Below are 17,843 nucleotides of genomic sequence, written 5' to 3' on the forward strand. Positions count from 1 at the left end.
TCACAGCCTTATCCGTCGTAGGGTAACCCTATCGCCACTGGGCCCCGTGTCTTAGATTGGTCTGTGCATGAGGAAAGTTGCCCGTCTCTGGATACTGCAGTGCTGTGTGACAGTAACTGCTAAACGACCTAGGGCGAACTCTAAAAAAGAGGCCAGCCAGAAAATGGGTTAGTGGGGAAATCATGATCACCCTATCGCGTGCAATGAGGAAACCTCAGCGATGTAGAAGGGCTGATCAAAGAATCATTGAGTCTCTCTCATCCCAGTGTAATGGCTCCACAAATCCATGGGGTGCAAGAGCAGAGAACTCAGATGCTGACTAATTAACCAAATTCCAGGGGAGGCCCCTTGTTCAATGGCCACAAGTGCCTGAGTGACAACAACCTTGTCACGTTTCTGTTGAGATCTGAGTTTGCAAACCAACCATAGCATGAACACTAATCCACAGCATAGGGCTGCACCAAACAGAGCCACTCTCGATAAGTAGTGGGCACCTCATCTGGTTCTAGCAACTACTCCAGAAAGTTCACCCACTGTGCTTGTCTAACAATAGAATGGGGGGAGGGTAACTCCAGACACTGCAGACACAATGGCTACAGTGGGAATGGCTGCTACAATAGCAGCAAAAATAACGGGGTCTTTCCCAGGACAGTTCAGGATCAGCCATTCTTCTCTGGAACAACCAGGAGGCAAGTGAACCATGTCTGAGATCTGCACAACCAGGGCAGAGTTCCCCAATCCACAGCAGCTTCACGCAGGTGGCATTCCTGTGAAGCTATAGACTTCAAAATGACAACACCAGTTAAGGCAGCCAGAGTCACCAGGGGAATGAGGGGGGCAGCAACGGCTGGATTCCAGTCTTCTCTAGCAAGCAGCAGTGCACAGAGGGTCAGAGAGCAGGCCACAGTGGGACGCAACACACGCAGCAGTAACACTGACTGTAGCAACACCAAAATCTCTGTGATGACAAAAGGTGAGGGGGAATCTTCCATCTTCCTCTCAAGGCAGAGGAATGACTCCAGGGACCCGAACCACGAGAGCTGAATCTTTATGTAACCAGGATCAGCAAGTCTCACCAACCACCTCTGGCAGCTGGCATACTCTTGTAGCATCCTGTAGAAAAAACACAAAGATTCCCTCTTCCCCATATAAAATATCTGAACAGAATCATGCCAATACATGCATCTTTCTATTTCACCTAGGCAGAAGTATGCCTAGTTTAGGGTGCCATAAACACTCAGAGTGTTCCTTGGCACCCAAATTTTAAAATTGGAAATAAAAGGAGTATTATTAAATAATTGTATAGCATACAGGGATAACTCCCCCTTTTATTTATTAAGATATAAACTGTCTAGTATCATTGTCCTCCCTCGTTAAGGGGTCCAGGCAATCCAGTTTGAGTTCTTAATGTCCATAAAGTAACAGTATTTAGTGTTCTTAACCACTAATCCATCTGTCTAGCACCTCACAAACTTTATTTACCTAAACATAAGCATTAATTAGAAATGTCAAATCCTGTAAATATTGTCTAAATTTAGTCGTACTAGAAATCCCTGAGCTGGGAATTGAAAGTAAGCAAATGGAGTCTTCCTCTTTTCATATCAACTCCATTACCATTTTCAAAGAGCTGGGTCTATGGTTTTGTTTAGTTGTCTGAGTCAGAGCACTGAAAGGACAGTGAGTTGTCAGACAATTCACACTGAAATCATCACTCACTGATTTCATGTAGAAAACTTGTCTCTAGTAAAGCATTAAGTAATTGAAATCAATTGTAAACCACAAGCCACACATAGGCTATCAGTATGTGAATTGAAAGCTTGATTTAAAAACAGTGGCAAAAGCACGGAATTTAATAATCTGTGTTGAAGCAGCAGAAACTCAAGAGAATAAACAAGTGATCCAATCATACATGTAGACTTTTCATTATATGAACCACCTATAAATACAGTAAGCGCATTTCCTATGGGTTGTATGTACAAATATATAGTTTCCTTTTAAAATACTTCCATGCCGCTAGCCTACAATTCTGTATTAACACAACTGAAGCTTTATCTCCAATGTGGATAACAAAGACCTAAGTCCTCTGGTAAGGTGAGGTACTTAGCCAATTAACATATCCTTAGTGGCTTAAAATTAGTTTCAAATATTCTTTTCTGGAGTAGTGTAACAGCTACTCCCCAGATATTAAAGCTCATTTTGAAAGCAAAGGTTTGTAGTAAAAATTTCCATATACACTGAAAGATTTAAAGTTCTAACTTCTTATATTGAAGAAGCGACAAAATTACATAATATAAGGCTATTAGCCATTCTTTTGTAAAAATTTTAATGATATCACTTTATGGGCTCTCTAAAATTATAAGCAAGCTCACGAAATGAAAACTCACAATCGCCAGGACATAAATAAATTGCATAAAAACAATCCTCTAAATCTATCTTGAAATGGCAGTTGGAGCAAGCAAACTGGCTGTAGTGTTCTCACAAGTTCTAAAACCTCATCAATCCTTTGTAAATCCTGTAACAATCTCTACCTGTTTGATTTTTTCTCAATTACAAATAAGTTTGAGTTAGTCAATGTAACACTGGCAATCCTTAATCACAATCCTTAAGTTCTCCTTGTAACACCTGAGCACAGCCACAACTTTGGAAAGTCACCTGAGTTCTGAGTGTGTGACTAGGCAGCTGTCCTTGGGGCAGTGAAATTAGCATCAAAATACAGGTAACTTCAGGGCAAACCACAACTTTGGAAAGCAAAACTCAACCTCCAACAATCTAGTCTCCAAAATCCAGTCTCCAAAACACCAAGTCTATCTTTCATGCTACAAAGTTTGACTGCTAATTCCTACATATGAACGCACGATGGTGTAGTCTCCAGTACCTCAACAAAGAGACATTGTCCTAAATTCTTTTAGAAGCCTAGTTTCTAAGAGTTCCATAAAAATATTGGCTCAATTTAGACCTGTTTCCCTAGGTTGGCTCATGCCACATGTTGTCTAGAATGACTTTATCTAAATTACCAGTTTTATGTCAACTTTCTGTTACCAATGTTATACCTTTTTAACCATATCCAATAACTTAGAAGCCAATAGTCCATAACCAAGGCATGTAGAGCATATTTATACATTTAAAACCAGTGAGAAACAAAATTGAAGTGGCTACACATATCTTTAGTATTTAGACCAAGCACCATTTTTACCTTTTTAGCTATGATTTTAAGAGAAGCACCTTGTTACCTGTTGAGTCTAATAATCACAGTCAAAGATTTTCTAAGAGAAACAGCCATCAGTTTTATTACTATAGAAGCTGTGAAGCTGTTGGTGCCTTTAAGATCAGCTCGTGCAGACGCTCAGCCCCCCGGGCAGCTTCTCCAGCTGGCCTAGACTCCTGGCTATAGGTACAGGGCTCTAAAGGCCTGATTGAAACTGCTTTTTATTCATTTGTTCCTTTTTTGAAACGAGTTAAAACCAAATCAAGGTGTGAACGACCAGCAGATAAAGTTTTTACCATTTTCTCTTTTGAACATGAAACATAAAACATTTAAGCAACAAGAAACAAAAACCACAGACATAAACTGACAGACATGGACAGCTTGGTGCACCAAGGACAGACAATAGACAAAGGGGAAAAACTAGATGGTGTCCCAGCAAAGGAACCCAGGTTCCAATAGGAGTCAGCAGAGAGGTAGGATTTCCCCATTCCCACCACTTCCACGGTGACCATCCACTCGAGTGGAGTTGATATGGATGATGGATTGTCTCAATTCCTGGACTAGTCCATCAATGTGTTGAAACCAAATTCCTGCAAGATACTGAGATATATTACGGGATATCTGAGCAGCACAACTGACATTCACAAATGGTATGGAAGTGAATCTTTTTGTTTGATTCTCCTGAATAAGTTTTTCAGGCGGTCTACCTCTATCAAATCTGATCAGTATGACTCTGTGAAGTTTAAACAAAATTACCAGCCTTGCCCACAAAGGATCCATAACTTTTGGTTTCTTCACAGTGGCTCTCCACCTAGGCCCATATCTTTCTTCTTCATAGCGAGCTGCCTCATCTTCAGGATCCTCTTCCTCAGAGGAGCTAAGCTCATCTGTTTCTGAACCATCAAGCCCTAAAGCCAGAGGCTCCTTTACCGGATAAAGGCTTTCTCTTTTCAAAGCTTTCTTCTCCTTTCTCTGTTTCTCCCCCGGGGCGTTCTTTCCCCAATCTCTCGCTCCCTCAGATCTAAAGTCTTTGGGAGGGTCTGTTTTCTTACTTGTACCTTTTCTCTTTGAGCTCTTTAATCTTTTATCCCACTCTGTTTCTGACATGCTGTCTTGTAACTCCCCTAGCACTCCCTGTCCTGCTATCACAGTTGGGTGGCATTTCCCATCTTCTAGGCACGACCTCTGACGGTGCCTAGCAGGAGCCACAAAATCAAAAACCAAAAGAGAAAGAATGAAGGCTGCTAAAACGATAACAAAAGCTTCTGCCGCATCTTCTAGTGGGGGAGAGAAGTGAAAGAGGTCAAGACCAAACATATCTCTCAGAGCTTACCCGCGTCCTGCAGCTTTGGATTCTCTCCGCAGACAGAGGGCCCCCCCCTCAGCGCCTGGCGATGGTGTGGTGTTTCTCCTGGGTTTTGGCACCAGATGTCCCGTGCTATCGTCTCACCAACAAGAACGCACGCGGACACACGAATTCTTCTGCAGCAAAGCGTTTATTGTATCTTAAAAAGTGGACGTGGGGCACCAGCATGGCGCGGCTTATATACACCCTAGCGCAGCGCATCCACACCTGATTGGTCGCTTACCCATGATCTCATAGGCACGCCCCAGAGTGGGCAAAGACCTGGCATGAATACACTCTTGCACATGCGCACACAGCTAACTTCCTGAAAGGAAGTCGGGCTGGCACGGCAGAAGCCAGCGCCATCTTGTTATGGCAAATGCTATCCCGGCTTTCCACGTGGGGCGCAGTGGAAGCCAACGCCATCTTGTGGTGGCAAATGTTATTGCAGCTCTCCACAGAAAATCATTTATTTCATTTAGATTTTCCAATTTTGTGGACTAGAGGCTTTTGAAGTAAGACCAAATAAATCTTTGAATTTCCTCAGTGTCTATTCTTTCTTTTCATTTCTGGTTTTATTAATTTGGATACAATTGTCTCTGCCCCTTTTTGTTAGTTTGGTTGAGGGCTTGTCTATCTTGTTGATTTTCCTCAAGGAACAGTTCTGAGTTCATTGATTTTGTGTGTGTGTGTGTGTGTGTGTGTGTGTGTGTGTGTGTGTGTGTGTATTGTTCTCTTTGTTTCTAACTGATTGATTTCAACCTTGAGTTTATTTCTTGCCATTTACTCCTACTCCTCCTGGGTATCTTTACTTCTTTTTTTCCCAGAGCCTTCAAATGTACTTTTAATTCATTAGTATGAAAACTTTCAAATTTCTTTATGAGATCACTTAGTCCTATGAACTTTCCTCTTAGTACTACATTCGTTGTGTCACATAAGTTTGGATATGTTGTGCCTTCATTTTCAATGAATTGTAGGAAGTTTTTAATTTATTTCTTTCCTGATCCTGTCATCACTGAGTAGAGAGTTGTTCAGTTTCCATGAATATGTAGACTTTCTGTTGTTTCTGTTGTGGTTGAAGTCAAGCACCAATCCATGGTGATCTAATAAGATACAGGGGGTTACCTCAATCTTATTCTATCTGTTGAGGCTTGCATTATGACCAATTATATAGTCAATTTTAAAGATGGTTCCATGAGGTGCAAAGAAGGTATATTTTTTGTGCTGTGGTGAAATGTTCTGTAGATACCTTTGGTCCACTTGAATCATAACCTCTGTTAGTTTCATTATTTCTCTATTTATTTTCTGTCTCGATGACCTGTCCTTTGACGAGAGAAAGGTGTTGTAGTCTCCCATTATTAATGTGTGAGTTTTGATGTGTGACTTAAACTTTAATAATGTTTCTTTTACAAATGTAGGTGTCCTTTCATTTAGGGCATAGATGTTAAGAATTGAGATGTCCTCTTGGTAGAGTTTTACTTTGATGAGTATGGAGTATTCTCTGTCTCTTTCATTGCTTTCAAATCTTTCAAATTGCTTTTCAAAACTTTCAATCACATAGATGGAGAAACCTAGGTATTCCATGATGAAACAAAATGTAAATAATACTTTTCCACTGACCTAGCCCTACAGAGGATACTGGAATGAAAACTCCAAGCAAATAAGGATAACTATACTGAAGAAAACACAAGAAACAATTTCATACCATTAAAATCCATAGAAAACACACACACACACCTCCATAAACATCAACAGGCTGTGCTTCTCAAACTCCTGTGCATCCACATGCTGCTGGAAACCTAGAGGAGTTGGAAACTGGGACTTCCATCTTCCTGTGTACCCAGATGCCTCTGAGGATCATGAGGAGTTGGGAACATGCATGTGGGCTTGGGATGAGCCAAGGATTGTGCAATCCAGCTTTGCTCCATGTGAGTGCAGGAGTGTGGAGCGTCTTTTGATGAGAGACTTAGGTGTAGCTCTGTATGAGGAAGGTCTCCCCTGTGGCTATCCTTGATGAAGAACGGAGTCTTTGCTTGTACAACTGCTTTATTCATGGCAGATGAGGATACATATGACTTACTCAGGGTGAACCAGAAATTAAATATCTTTTGCAGGAAGGGATGCCCAGGAAGGGATGCTCATTGGCTAAACATTCAGGGCCCCTAGCTACCACTTTAACATGGACAACTCTAGGCTCTATGCTAAGTTACTGGCTGTCATGGTGCTCTTAGTGGGGGTATTGTGGTCATGTACTCCAGGACAAGAATCTGCTTGGGAAATAGTCTGAACTCCTACCATTCTCAATTATGACTTTTATCAGGGTTCTGAACTTTGCTACTACCTTACCAGTTCTTCTGTCTGATGACACTGTCAACTGCCTTACAGACAAGCATGGCCTGACACTAAGGGCAATAGTGGCACATATATCTTGTCAGGAACTAACAACTCCATAATTAAGACACAGTTAACAAGAAGGAAATCATATTTGGTACTAGAAAACATATATCTAACTACTCAAGTCTGGTTTTGTCATAGATCTTGGAGGGGAACCTACAACCATATTTGCAACTTTACTAAACTAGTAGAATTCCAAACTGCATTGTAAATATTTATCCTTATACCCACAGATAATTGTAGCTCTCACCCCTCATCAGCCACTTCTGATATAGACTGAGGCCAATACTGAAAATCACTATAAGTCAAATTGCAGCTAGTAATCGTGTGGTATCTATCTCTAACTTATACACCTACAACACAATTCTTTTGCCTAAGGCACAGGGAACACCATGGATAAGGGAGTAAGAAATATGGTAAGAGCTTGATGGACAGGATGTCTACAGTGAGGCTGTGCTTCCTAGAAAAGTCAGGGAAGCTTCTCTCATGATTACAGGACAATATGGTTGCCTAAACAAGATCTGCATAAATATAACAGTACATATTAATGTGGAAAGGGGAAATCTCATGCAGTGACATGCCTAGAAAAAGAACTACAGGCAATGAAGGAAAGATGGAGTGTGGGAGAAGCAGTCTTCCACAGGGAAAAAGCCCTAGCCAAATTGGTCATAACAAGTGGTCACCTCTAAAATGATATACATTCAAGTAACATTATATGGACTGATCAGGTTATGTTTATTATCTAGGAATATATTATATCAAATCATTGTTAAATTATTATATTAAATTATTATGTAGTATATATATTAAAGAAAAAGAGGTCTTGAGTTTGAGAGAGAGCAAGGGGATGCATGTGGGGTTGGAAGAAGAAAAGGAATTTGGAGAAATAATGCAATTATATTTTAACTTCAAAAACTTTTAAAAAATGTGTTTTTTAAAAGAAGGGAAACTGAGGAAGCATCTTTTAAAACATGAGACATAAAATGAGTTTCACTTCTGTTGCATGACGACAGCAACCTTTATTGTGCTTCAAATCCATTCCAACTTGAAGAAATCCAATCTTCAGAAAAAATATTTTTAGAGGTAGTTACTTTCTAATCCTTGAGCCTGATCAGAAAATAGTGCTGCACTGCTACAATTCAATCTGGTGCAAGGAGTGACTGTTAAGAAGTATCCACACTTACAGAATTAAAGCATAAGTGGAGCCACAGGATCCCACTTATACCTTCAAAAAACTACTTAAGTGCTGTTTTCCTCAATACACATTTGCCAACCAGAAAGTCTAGAAAAGCAGTCATCCACATTTTACCCTGAACTGTCACATTTAATCCTCCTAGAAATCCTATCACAAAAGCATTCCATTAAATCTATTTTAGAGGTCAGGAGACAGAAGCTTGCAAATGTTAAGTAACTTGAAAAGCTATGTATCTAATATAATGCAGGGTTAAGATAGGAGTGTATGTGGTCTGGTCAAAAAGCTTCATGTTATTTTCATTTTGTAAATGTTTCTATACAAATAAAAGATCTTCTGGGTCTGCAGGAAGTGATTGCTGTGTAAGCAAGAGGGTGTGATTTCCACCTCCAGAGCGTACATAGAAATGTGTGTGGCAGAGTGACATACACTGACAATTTAAAGACAGAGGAGGTAGAGACTCATGGATCCCTGGAGTTCACTGGCCAACCATAGACTAAGCAATAAACGCCAAGTCCTAGTCAGAGGTCCTTTCTCAGTACACTTGCACACAAAGATCTCCCAAGTTTTAGTCCCCATATACAGATTAGCCTAACATGTGGCATTTCTGTTAAAGTATCTATTAAAGTATTTAAATTACTTAAAGCTATAGTTGCTGGTTTTTTCTTGTTTCATTTGTTTCTGCAGCAGGAATTTAGTATTGTATTCCAGGATAGTGGCTGTAATAGCACAATCCATGCAAGTTCTCAGAACTCCAGACAGAATCACTGAATCAGAATCATTGGTGGGTAAAATAGGCCTATTGATTTGTATTTTAACAGAACTTAAGCTATTTGTTTTGTATTATTTTATATATCTTATTTTATGTATATGTGTGGTTCGCCTACATGTATGGATGTGCACCACATGAATACAGTCCCTCACAGGCTTGAAGATGGCATCAGAAACCCTGGAGCTGGAGTTACAGATAGTTGTAGAGCTGCCATGTGAGTGCTGGGAATTCTGGGAAAAGAAGTAAAGTAGAAGACTAAGGTCCCAGGGAAGAGAAGTAATCACTCTCAACTGCTGAGCCATCTCTCCAATGCCTTGTGGGATTTCTGATACATGTTCAGATTTAAGAACCACTGTTCTCTGGACAACCTCCAATTTAAGCTCAGCTGTAACGTAATCATCCTGTGAAGAACAATGGCTCAGATTGAGCTGATTCAATTGTTTCTCTTGATTAAAATCCAATAATGGAATACAATTAGAGATTTATTTTCTCAAAAATAAGATGAGGCTTTGGGAAAGGCTCAATTCAAGGACCAGCAATTTGTCTCATAAAATCTTAACAGAATTATCTGACACCAATCTACTCCTTTAAAAAAAGCCTGCAAAGGGTCTTGTATTGATTTCCTTTGCATTTAAGTGCATAGGAGAATTAATGCTTCAGTCATTTCTCTTTCTAAGTAAAGATTTCTTGTTTTTTTTCACAGAGCCCCAGCTCACTTCTCATACTAACCTATGTTCCACCATAGCATTAAATTTTTACAACAGATTTGTATTTTTCAAGTGCAGTTTACAGCATTTAATTTATTCCTATACCTAAACTTGATTTTCATCTCATCTCATGAATAACCAGGAAACTCATTTTCTTTAAAAAATATTTTAAAGTTTTATCCCTACATACAATATATCTTGATCATACTCACCCATTATTACTTTTTCTTTCCATAATTCTACTTTCACTGAACCCTTCTCTTTGAACCCAAAAGCCTGCCCCCCCTCTCAATTTGGACTTCTATACTTTGTGAGTATTAGTGTTTTACCTGCAGGTGTATATATGCGGTGTACTACATGTGTACTTGGTGCCTACAGAGGTCCAAATGCTCTATTAGCTGCTGAGTTTTATCTCCAAACCCTGCTGCCCACCCCCATCCCCAACCTGCTTTTAAAACAATTTGCTGTATTTCATTAGGGTTGCTTACATGAACATGGATGATGGGTCATTTACAGAGCCTAGGAAATTTCACGGTGTCTATATCATAAAAAAATGATATACCCTCTCTTCACCCAGCAACCATTACCTGCTAGGAGGTTTCCAGAGAAAGGTGAGGCCTCAAGAGCTACTCGTCACACTTCCATGATGGAATGTTAAGAGACCCAATCATCTATACATAACCATAGCTGCTTTGAGTTCCTAACGGCAAAGGGCACATTTTGTTCAGAAGACTGTGGTTATAAAGACTCCTCCTGGTCACCTGGCTTTTACAGTCTCTTTTGTGATGTCCTCAACCCAGGAAAGGATGATACTGATATCCCATTTAGGAATGAATATCCAGCCATCTCATTCTCACTTCAGTCAGTGATAAGTCTCTGCAGAGACTGCCACCCACCGAAAGTTATTTTTATTCTTGTCTCTGCACCCTTACTTACTTTGCTTTCTTTATTGAGAATTCCACCCCTACCTGCCCCCTTACTCCACTTCCTCTTGTGACTGAAGTCTTACTATGACTTTTTAATGTCCATCTCAAATACTACTTCTACTCTCAAGAAAAGTGCCCCCTGTAGTCAAAACTATGCTTTGGCTCTGAGGGTAAACTCTTTACTATGTTCATGATCACTGACAGTTTTGTTGTTGTGGATGGGCCTCAGCCTAGTCTCCTGTAACATGAGGATAATGCAATGCTGGTTGAGAAGTGTTCTTTCTTGTACCTAGGTATATGAGATGGGTCACTGAGTAAATCTCTTGCTCCAGATGCCTGACAACCTGAGGTCAATCCCTAGAATGCACAAAAAGGAGGAGAGAAACACTGCTTCAATAAATCTTTCCTTTGATCTTCACATGTGCTCCTCCCCTACACTAACAGGAAATAACAAGAAATTGTACCTGTCTCATTGACATACTTCTCAAACACTTCAAGCTAGATCGACTTCTCATTTTGCTTGACTACTATATCAGCAATTTGTATAATATAATCTGCTACTCTTCTGAAAATCTTAAATTATTCCAACTCCAAATGCAAAATGTCTGGCCATTCCCAGCATACTGTAATGGAAAGTTCTGCAACAGACTTAATGTGGTAATTTACAGTCAAAACTCAGAGACTCTAAAGATACAGTATAATATTTTCAGGCTATATAATGAAGGTGTATATAGAACATGAGCACATTATGTTGAGACAGGTGCCATCTATAACTCATCTACATACAGAATAATTAATTAACAATACAAATGGTCCCTTATTAACTACTGCTCTGTAGCATCACTCCTACTATGTGATATAGCTGGAAATATATCAGGATATCACAAAATTAGGATTGGGGTCATTGGACTTCAGTTGTAATCAACTGACAGGGCTACATATTCTCTAAGGGAATTTTTTTAAAATCATATACCAATATTTCATTTTCCAGACTCAAAGAAAATGTTTAATGTGTAACATTTCTAACAGCTGAAGTTAAGGTAGCTAAAAACCTTCAACTTTATCAGAGTGAAATTAAGCTAGCAATCCATTTCCATCCCAAAGAGAATGTGGAAGGTAATTTAATCTTTTCTCAAAGACTCAGGGCCACCATGACAAATGACAGTTACCATGCTATAAATTCAGCTCATACTCTCTGTATCAGCTTCTCCTTCTGCTTCTTATTATTGTCAATTCATATTACTGCTTCACAAGCTCACCTCTAACATTTTTCTTCCCCAACCTATTTTCCAGCATCTCAACCCATTAACCAAGCATATTAAGTATGTTCTAAAATGAAATGAAATAACTCAGAATATAGAACCCTCAAAAAGTCATAGTAATGACATGTATTTTATGCAGCAAGTTCCAAATCACGACCTTTAAAATTCTCTCCTACTAACTTTGGGATTCAATACTATAAGTAAAGAAGAAAGGCAGTTAGAGGAAAGTTCAACGTTGCAGGAGATTAACATATTTCATATTTTTGGGATTTATGTATATTTAAAGTGGTTTCCTTTATATTGAATCTTTCACAATGCTGTTTCAGTATATAGACAGAAAGAAACATCTTAAATTAAGTCTCACTACAGTGTATGAGAAGAAATATTTTTGTCTTCCTCGAAGAGTAAGACCATGGTTGAGGTCAGAGATGGTGCAGAGTGTAAAGTGCCTGCCCTGCAAGCATGAGGTATGTAGTTATGGTCTCCAGAACCCCCACAAAGAGACAGTAAACTATAGAGGAAACTTGCCTGTATTCCTAAAATATGTGAGATAGAGGTCAGGAATCACTGCATTTCACAGCAAGCTGGCTAGCTAGACTAGATGAAATGGTGAAAGTGTTAGGTCTGCTACAGCAAGAGACCTGCCCCAATATTTAAGGCAGAAAGCAATTTCAGAAGATGCTTAACATCAGTTTCAACCTCAGGCCTCCACAATCACAGGCAAATAAGTTTATATGTACACCACTCTGCACATGAATATGCATATATAGCACAAATATTACATGCCATACACACATATACACACACCACACATGCATATATATGTACATACATATATGAATAAATGACATTGTATATAGACACAAAAATTAAAATAAAAAGAAACATAGTTGGAGGCCTCAAATTACAATTATTATATACTAAATTTAAAAATTAACGATCTGAAATGAGATGTGGATAGGTATTTACCTCATAATGGGAAAAATATTTTTGAGTAGACACATTTCACAAGAACTTTTTTCTGTATTAGGTTTGAGATTTATGAATCAGTTATACAGAATTTTATTCAATTAAAGAAGGCCAGACCAAAGTATCTCTCACTTTGCTTTATGGTGTAGACAAATTACTATTTCTTTGGGAAGCAAAATCAGTGTGAAAGTTTTCTGTCATCATCTTCTAGGTATCAGCAACATGTTAGTAATGAGAATGATTTCATTTCTGAGTGTTCAGAAGACACTTAGGTGGCATGTGCCTGTTAGATTTTCCTGTCACATCTAGCTCAGTGACTAGATCAGAATAAGCACTCAATAAAAGCTTGGAATCAATGGATTTGTAAATGCATCAGATTTATAAATTATTTGCCTTGTTCGTCTAGTTATAGCCATTTGGAAATCAAAAAAACAGAAGTAGATTTAATAAGCCACAAACCTATCATTTACAAAGCTATTTGTATTAACTATGACTTCCATCACTAATTGCATTCTATGTAGGAAATATCCAACAATGACATGGAGAGAAGACAGCAGACCAAATGAGAGAAAGCAAGTGGGAAAAGCTTTAATTACTCTGAAGTAGAACTAATTGCCCCAAATCCATTGCCTTCGGCTTCAGTTCACATAATAACTGTTTCTGCTCTCTTTTTAACTATACTATGTACATCAGTCCCACTACCAGAAAGCAAAGAAAAGCAAATCCTTTTTGCTTCCTGCCATGTGTAGACTATGCACATAGCCAGTACGTGGCTTAGATGCCCTTGTGAAAAAACTTCCAGCTGTGAGTTTAATTTGCTATAATGTGAGGCTATACAGAAACAGTTCCTGGGCTGGAGAGAAGGCTCAGTCATTAAAGGTTAAGGTTTACAACCAGAAGGACAAAAAAGAGTTCCTAAGATTAAGATCCTTATCTCTTCCCAAGATTTTCTCTGACAGTGTTTATTAATTTATAACATGAAAACATGGAATGGTTTAGATTGTTCATACAACCCTTTTGAATATATATCAATCACAGAGGAATTTAATTGTAATAGGTAAGTACTTCTATCCTCTGGACAATATAAATTCAGGGACCCTAGGGTCAAAGTTCTTCAAGAACAGCCACCAAAACTAGATAAGATTGATGAAGCTAAAAATGCATGCTGAAAGGGACCAGATCTCTCCTGAGAGACACATCCAGAGCATGTCCAATACAGAGGTCAATGCTAGCAGCAAACCACTGAACTGAGAACAGGACCCTCTTGGGGAGAATTAGAGGAAGTACTGAAAGAGTTGAAGGGGCTTGCAACCCCATAAGAACAACAATGCCAACAAACCAGAGCTTCCAGGGACTAAACCACTACCAAAAGACTATACATGGACTGACCCAGGGCTCCAGCTGCATATGTAGCAGAGAATAGCCTTGTTGGGGCACCAGTGGAAGGGGAAGCCCTTGGTCCTGCCAAGGTTGGAGCCCTAGTGCAGGGGAATATGGGTGAGGGCAGTAAAGGGATGGATGCTTACAAATTTAATAAAAAAATTAAAAAATAAGTTTGGAAAGGATACAGAATAACAGGCAGTCTTGTTCACTATTCGGAAAAATATGAACTATAAGATTAGTGGTTCTCAACCTTCCTAATTCTGTGGCCTTTTAATATAGTTCCTTATATTGTGGTGAGCCCTTACAAGAACATTATTTCCATTGTTGCTACATAACAGTACTTTTGTTACTGTTATAAATCATAATGCAAATATCTGATGTGTACAGTATCTGATACATGACTTCAAAGGGGTCGTGACCCACAGGTTGAGAACCACCGTATTAGATCTGATCTAGAAATCTACATGGATGAAAAGCCTACTAGAAGCCACATGGAAGTTTCCTAAAATAGAACCATGTGATGAACTATGAATGCAGAGAATATATCCAAAGACTGAAATCATTTAGGGGAAAAGCATTCTGCTCCTCCAAGGTTATCACAGTGCTCTTTATGAAAGCCAAAGTACATACCCAAAATAAGTGTTCTATGTGAAGCAAGATAAGCACACAAAACTGATTGCTGAATGACCTCATAGCCATGGGTTATCTATCGTGTACTCTCTTTGAACAATTAGTATGACACCTGTGGACATCTTATTTTTGATAAAGAAAACATAAATATACACTGGAAGAAATACAGCATCTAAAATGAGTGGTGTAGGTCAAACTGGGTGGCTTACAGATCACCACGTATAATGCTTAACAATACTCAACTATGAATAGATAAAAGACCTCAATATAAGACCAGATATACTGATCATAGTGGGAAAGAAAGTGAGGAGTATACTTGAATATATTGACACAAGAGACAGCTTCCTAAAGAGAACATTGATAGTACTGGGACTAAGATTAACAATTAATAAATGGGATGTCATAAGCCTGAAAACCTTCTGGATGCAAATGACAAGATCACTTGGAAAAAGTGGCAGGCTCCAAAGTGAGAAAATATTCTTTTTTTTCTTTCTTTCTCCATCTTTATTAAATTCTGTATTTCTTATTTACATTTCAATTTTTATTACCTTTCCCATTTTCCAGGCAAATATCCCCCTAACCTCTCCCCCTCCCCTTCTATATGGGTGTTCCCCTCCCAATACTCCTCACATTACCGCCCTCCCCCCAAAAATCCCATTCAAGGGGGTTCAGTCTTGGCAGGACCAAGGGCTTCCCCTTCCACTGGTGCCATTACTAGGCTATTCATTGCTACTTATGCAGTTGGAGCCTAGGGTCAGTTCATGTATAATCCTTTGGTAGTGGCTTAGGCCCTGGAAACTCTGGTTGGTTGGCATTGTTGTTCATATGGGGGTCTCAAGCCCCTTCAAGCTCTTTTAGTCCTTTCTCTGATCCCTTCAGCAGGGGCCCCGTTATCAGTTCAGTGGCTTGCTGCTGGCATTCTCCTATGTATTTGCCATATTCTGGCTGTGTCTCTCAGGAGAGATCTACATGCGGTTCCTGTCAGCCTGCACTTCTTTGCTTCATCCATCTTATCTAGTTTAGTGACTGTATATGTATGGGCCACAGGTGGGGCAGGCTCTGAATGATCATTCCTTCAGCCTCAGTTCTAAACGTTGCCTCCCTATTCCATCCCAATAGTATTCTTGTTCCCCTTTTAAAGAAGGAGTGAAGAATTCACATTTTGCTCATTCTTCTTGAGATTCATGTGTTCTGTGCATCTAGGGTAATTCGAGGATTTGGGCTAATATCCACTTATCAATGAGTGCATACCCTGTGTTTTTCTGTGATTGGGTTACCTCACTCACGATGATATTTTCCAGTTCCATCCATTTGCCTATGATTTTCATAAAGTCATTGTTTTTGATAGTGGAGTAGTATTCCATTGTGTAGATGTACCACATTTTCTGTACCCATTCCTCTGTTGAAGGGCATCTGGGTTCTTTCCAGCTTCTGGGTATTATAAATAAGACTGCTATGAACATAGTGGAGCATGTGTCTTTGTTATTTGTTGGAGCATCTTTTGAGTATATGCCCAAAAGAGGTATACCTGGGTCCTCAGGTAGTGCAATGTCCAATTTTCTGAGGAACCTCCTGACTGATGTCCAGAATCGTTGTACCAGTCTGCAATCCCACCAACAATGGAGGAGTGTTCCTCTTTCTCCACATCCTTGCCAGCATCTGCTGTCGCCGGAGTTTTTGATTTTAGCCATTCTGACTGGTGTGAGGTGGAATCTCAGGGTTGTTTGGATTTGCATTTCCCTTAAGACTAAAGATGTTGAACATTTCTTTAGGTGTTTCTCAGCCATTCAGGATTCCTCAGCTGTGAATTCTTTGTTTAGCTCTGAACCCCATTTTTTATAGGATTATTGGTCTCCCTGCCATCTAACTTCATGAGTTCTTTGTATATTTTGAATATGAGCCCTCTATCAGTTGTAGGATTGGTAAAGATCTTTTCCCAATCTGTTGGTTGCCGTTTTGTCCTAACCACAGTGTCCTTTGCCTTACAGAAGCTTTGTAGTTTCATGAGATCCCATTTGTCGATTCTTGATCTTAGAGCATAATGCATTGGTGTTTTGTTCAGGAAATTTTCTCCAGTGCCCATGTGTTTGAGATTCTTCACGACTTTTTCTTCTATTAGTTTGAGTGTATCTGGTTTGATGTGGAGGTCCTTTATCCACTTGGACTTAAGCTTTGTACAGGGTGATAAGAATGGATTGATTTGCATTCTTCTACATGCTGACCTCCAGTTGAACCAGCACCATTTGCTGAAAATGCTATCTTTTTTCCATTGTTTGGTTTTGGCTCCTTTGTCAAAAATCAAGTGACCATAGGTGTGTGGGTTCATTTCTGGGTCTTCAATTCTATTCCACTGATCTATCTGTCTGTCCATGTACCAATACCATACAGTTTTTATCATTATTGTTCTGTAATACTGCTTGAGTTCAGGAATAGTGATTCCCCCTGAAGTCTTTTTATTGTTGAGGATAGTTTTAGCTATCCTGGTTTTTTTTTTTTTTTTTTTTTTTTGTTATTCCAGATGAATTTGCAAATTGTTCTGTCTAACTCTCTGAAGAATTGGATTGGGATTTTGATGGAGATTGCATTGAATCTGTAGATAGCTTTTGGTAAAATGGCCATTTTTATTACATTAATCCTCCCAGTCCATGAGCATGGGAGATCTTTCAATCATCTGAGATCTTCAATTTCTTTCTTCAGAGGCTTGAAGTTCTTATCATACAGATCTTTCACTTGCTTTGTTAAAGTCACTTCGAGGTATTTTATATTATTTGGGACTGTTATGAATGGTGTCATTTCCCTAATTTCTTTCTTGGCTTCTTTCTCTTTTGTGTAGAGGAAGGCTACTAATTTATTTGAGTTAATTTTATACCCAGCCACTTTGCTGAAGGTGTTTATCAGGTTTAGTAGTTCTCTGGTGGAACTTTTGGGAGCACTTAAATATACTATCATATAATTTGCAAATAGTGATACTTTGCCTTCTTCCTTTCCAATCTTTATCCCTTTGATCTCCTTTTGTTTTCTGATTGCTCTGGCTAGAACCTCGAGAACTATATTGAAT

The sequence above is a fragment of the Rattus norvegicus genome, chromosome X (assembly GCF_021556685.1).
Source record: "Rattus norvegicus strain SHRSP/BbbUtx chromosome X, alternate assembly SHRSP_T2T, whole genome shotgun sequence".
In the NCBI taxonomy this organism is placed as follows: Eukaryota; Metazoa; Chordata; class Mammalia; order Rodentia; family Muridae; genus Rattus; species Rattus norvegicus.